The following is a 4,807-nucleotide window of genomic DNA, read 5'->3' as shown; positions in this document are numbered from 1 at the left end:
GACTTTCCACTCGAGAGCTGGCTGAGGGCACCAGTCAGCTCCGCCAAGCTTAGCGGAGCGTCCTATTTTTCGGCGCCCTCCGGGCCGACCATCAACAGGACCTCCCACAAAAGTCTGTGCACATCGTCGCTGGACAGATCCAGAGAGAACAGAGCCCCGTAATAGGCCCGGGTCTCCACGTTGATCCCCTCCGGATCCAAGACCAGAGATCCGTCATCGGCCAGCAGCCCCAAGAGCTGCTTACAGACCCCCGTCTTTTTTCCAACGAGTAGAAGAAGGGGGAGCCGCGGTCCAGGTCCCAGAGGATCTGGATCCGCGACCTCACATACGTGCCTCAGGACCCAACGAGCTGTAGGTCCTTCAGCACGCCCTTCTTCTCTTCGTACGCCTTCCGTAGGGCCAGGTCATTGACGACTTGACCGAGACGGGACTCCAGGTCGAGCACCTCCCTCTCCAACCACCCGACGTGGGCCTCCCGCCTCTTGGTCGACCCCTTCGCGTACTCCTGACAGAAGAGAAAGACGTGAGCCTTGCCCACGTCCCACCATAGCCTCAAGGAGGGGAAGCCCCTCCGCTTCCTTCTCCAGTTGGCCCAGAACCGACGAAACGAATCCTGGAACCGCTCATCCTGCAGCAGCAGGTTGTTAAAATGCCAGTACGCAGACCCCCCGTGTGCATAACGGAACGAGCTCCGCCACACCAGGTGGTGGTCCGTGCATGGCACCAGTCGCATGGAAGCCGCCGGAATGCAGGAGATGTACGCCTGGAAAATGTAAAGGCGGTCAATTCTGGACCTTCCTCCTCCAGACCTCACGTAAGTGAAGGCGCTGGAGTCGGGATGGAGATTTCACCAGACGTCCACCAAGTCGAAGGACCCGACCAGGTCCCTCAACTTCTCCATCGCCGCCAGGACGTACGGGGGACCCGAACGGTCCCTCGCCTCGAGGGTCCAATTAAAATGCCCCCCGAGGATGACGCACTCGCCGACGTCGATGGAGCCCAGAAGAGTGGACACTTCTTCAAAGAAGTGCTCTTGCTGCGCACTGGCCGCGGGGGCGTACACGTTCACTAGATGGAGTGGCACGCCCCCCAGGTGAACAGTGACCTGGAGCAAGCGGCCCGGCACGTGCTCCTTGACCCCCAAGATCTCCGGCTGAAAATACGGGGCCAGCAAGATAGTCACTCCACTGGAATAGTTGGAGAGGTGACTCATGCTGACCCCTCCTTGCCACTCCAGGAGCCACGTGACCTCATCCTCCAGAACGGTGTGGGTTTCTTGCAGGAAGCACACCACATACCTCCCGTCCCGGAGGACCGAGAAGTTATTAAATCTACGGCGTGCATCTCTGCTGCCATTGATGTTGAGGCTGGCTATGGTTATCTTCATGACAAGAGCATAGCGCAACCTCTACTTAACCTAATGGGAGGAGGGAGAGCGGCTGCTTGTCGACCACCACTCCCTCAGCAGCCCAGCGAGGAACTTGTTAATCCGACGCTGCTCGCGCAGCCCCGCACCCCCCGTCCACGCCCATGGATTTGACAGCGGCACGGACGGAGCCAACGAGCAGCACCAGATCTGACCATCTGTCTAGGGCCAGCCGGATTTTGCCAGGGTGACCCCAGCACACAGCCGGAAAGTCCTGGAGTTCCACAATGGGGATGAGGGGGGACTCGGAGCTGGGGACGTGAGGGTATTTGCCTCCTCACTGGTGACGGAGTCCGACTCGTCCTCGGTGCTCTCCACCGGGTCCCCTTCCTCCTCCGGGAAGTCGTTATCAGCCAGCCCCGCCTCTGTCTTGATCCCATCCCCAGGATCGGTGGCAGAGGATTCCTCCCTGGGCTCCTCCTGAGGTGCCGGGTCAGGAGGCGGCAGCGGTTCATGGCCCCCCTCTGCTCCAGGCACCGGGGTGCATGGGGAAACTGGGGAGAACACTATCCCCATTTCCCCCAACACCCCCAGCGACAGCATCGGAGGTGGAGTCAGGGGTTCTTCCCCCTCACCGCCATCAGCCACCAACCCAGCGGACTGGGGAGCTTGAATACATTCCTCGGCCACGTCGAGCAGCGCCTGGGAATGGTCCGGACTGTCCTGGGCGATCCCAGCCTCAATGGCCTCGCCCACCCCAGTCTCCAGGGCGCCCGACATGGCAAGATGTAATGGTTCTTTTGTTATTTCCTCCGCGGGTAGATTCGCGGTCTCCCCCAACACGCAGGGTCTCTTCCCCATCCCCGGGAGGTGCAGGCAGGACAGACTCATCTGTCATACCCTCCTGAGGGACAGGCAACTCCTGCCGAATACAGATGTCAGTAACGGTGGGGGGGGGGTGCGCACAGCACCCATGGCGGGTGATGATTCCCTCCGCGAGGAGGGTCATTGTCTCTCGTGGTCCTCCTCCTCTCCCAGGGACTCGCGCCTCCTTTTTGTTATGGAGGGACACGAAGGCTGGGAGACCTCCATACCTACCAGAGCCTCCTCCTCCACTCCCTCCCATCGCGCGGGTTGCTCGGGTCCCTCGAGCCCGAGCCCGGTCGCAGGTCTTACTTCTTCCACCTCAGCGGTTGCGATCACGGGCCCGGGCACGAGGCCCCCCAAACTCCGAGACTCTGCCGCCACCAGCGCAAGGTGTGCGGGTGTAAGTTCCAGCAGATCGTCCGTATCCACGTGCTCACCGAGGGGACCCGCCCTAAGGTGCTTTATCTTCTTCCGCACCTTCCCTTCGCTCAGACACTCTCCCTCCCCCCCGCTGAAGGCTGTGATGGCGTTGGCCTCCGACGTCGATCGTGCATCAGGTGTTGAGGACACGCGAACAGAATCAGGCGGGCGAGCGGTGGCGGCGCCAGCCTTGGCCACCTCAGATGTTCTGGCAGCCTTGGAGGTGGGGCAGCTCTTTCGTACATGCCCCACCTCCTTACAGGCGTGGCACCGCACACCGTCCGACGTCCAAAAGAAGCGGTAGGCAGCCCCCTCGTGGCATACAATAAAAGTGCCCTCGGTGTCCTCCTGCGCCAGCTGAACAAAAAGCTGGCGCCGGAAGGAGAAGACGTGCCGGAGGCTGGCCTCCCTGCATCCGAGCGGGATTGGTGTGATCCCCGACCTCACCTCCCCCAGTTGACGTAGGTGGGGGAGGAGGAGCTCAGCCGAAACAAAGGGTGAGATGTTTGATAAAAGGATCCTCTGCACGGTGGCCTTGAGAGGATCCACCAGCAGGAAGGTCCCGCCCATGGTGAGCCCCTTGGTTACGGCCAGGGACACCGCCTGCTCCGATGCCAGGAAGAACACAGCCTTGCCATACATTTTCGAGGTGACGACGATGGCTGAAGGGCCGACAACCTCAGCCATGGCCTTCACGCATGCTTCGCTAGTCATGTTGGGGTGAGTGTAGCTCTTCTCCCTGTGTTTTTTAGTGAGAAGGCGGAAAGGTGACGGGGCAGCAGAAGCAGCGGGAGCAGCCTTGGGCGTGGCTGCCACACTTGCGTATGGCCTTGCTGGCCCCATCACCGGCGATGATGTGGTCAACATCGTGGGGCGCTTATTATAAAGGGCTGCACCCACCCCAAGTCACAGGCTTGGTGATGTTAATGGCCTCAATGGTTGTTTTCCCTGAGCAGAGGGAGCTTTAAAAGTGAAGGCACACCTCTCCCCTTGTTGATTAAATTGGGAGAGGGGCCTTCTCTCCTCTGCTCAACGGGCAATTAATGGATATGAGGTGTCTCTTTAGAGAGAGACAAAGAGAGAGGCAAAGAGAGAGGGAAAGGGGGGGTGGGAAGGAGAGAGTCCGCAGATGCAGGGTCTCCACTCAAGATGGTGGGTGGGTGCTCGCAGGGGTGCATTCTCTGAAAAATAATCTCTATTGATGGTCTTCTTGTGGGGGGAGAAGATGTCTTCACCTGGGAAAATAAAGCTGGAGATGCCCAGGCTCAGTCCACCACCAGGTCTTAACAATGTGATAATTAAATGATGCCTTCGCCTGGGCAGCTCCAGCTGTCCCAGGTCAAGCAATAGGGAGGGGTGTTTGCTAGTGGTGTGTGTTGCCCTGTTTTTACAAGAGCCACACACACTCACACACACCCCTAGATGTTTTCTTTTCCTTTTTCTTTCCTCCCTTCCACTTAAATACAAAGTCTTTATGAGAGTGCACCATGAGACACCCACCTGTAGAAGTTTTCCAACGACTCTCCCTCCTTCTGAACAGATGTAGGATGTTCGTTTCTCTCCCCTCTCCTGTAATGGAGACCAGTTGGGGAAGCAGTGATCGGATGGCTTCCCTTTGTTGTTAGCTCTGGTCTGGTCTCCTGGTCTCTCCTCTCCTCTCCTCTGGCACCCCAATAGTAGCTGCAGCAGCAACAGATGTGGTCTCTCCTCCTGGACACAGAGAGAGAGAGAGAGACCTCACCTCTCCTCTCCTCTCCTCTGTTCTCTTCTGGCACAGCAGCAGCAGAAGATCTTGGCTGGCTATCAGGGATCCCAGGGTTCATTAACCCACTCCCTGAGCATTCCAGATCCCAACAACTCTCTGAGTGAAAACATTTCTCCTCACCTTTGTCATCCGATTGAGATTGGGCCATTTTTCACCACCTGTAGGGGTGACTCTGAGTTGCCCCAGTGACACCAGATGGGAGCAAAACCCATGAAGGCAAGTGCCCCAGTGCCCCACAGATATTAAACAACCAATAACCAGTTACTTGGCTTTATAAACAGAGGAATAGAATATAAAAGCAAAGAGATGATGCTGGAACTTAATAAATCACAGGTTAGGCCTCAGCTGGAGTGTTGTGGACAAGTCTGGGCCCCACACTTATATACTTG

This window comes from Somniosus microcephalus, unplaced genomic scaffold, assembly GCF_052327205.1.
Source record: "Somniosus microcephalus isolate GS21.2 unplaced genomic scaffold, FLI_Smic_1.0 unresolved_chr3, whole genome shotgun sequence".
In the NCBI taxonomy this organism is placed as follows: Eukaryota; Metazoa; Chordata; class Chondrichthyes; order Squaliformes; family Somniosidae; genus Somniosus; species Somniosus microcephalus.
Note: the sequence above shows the minus strand (reverse complement) of the source record.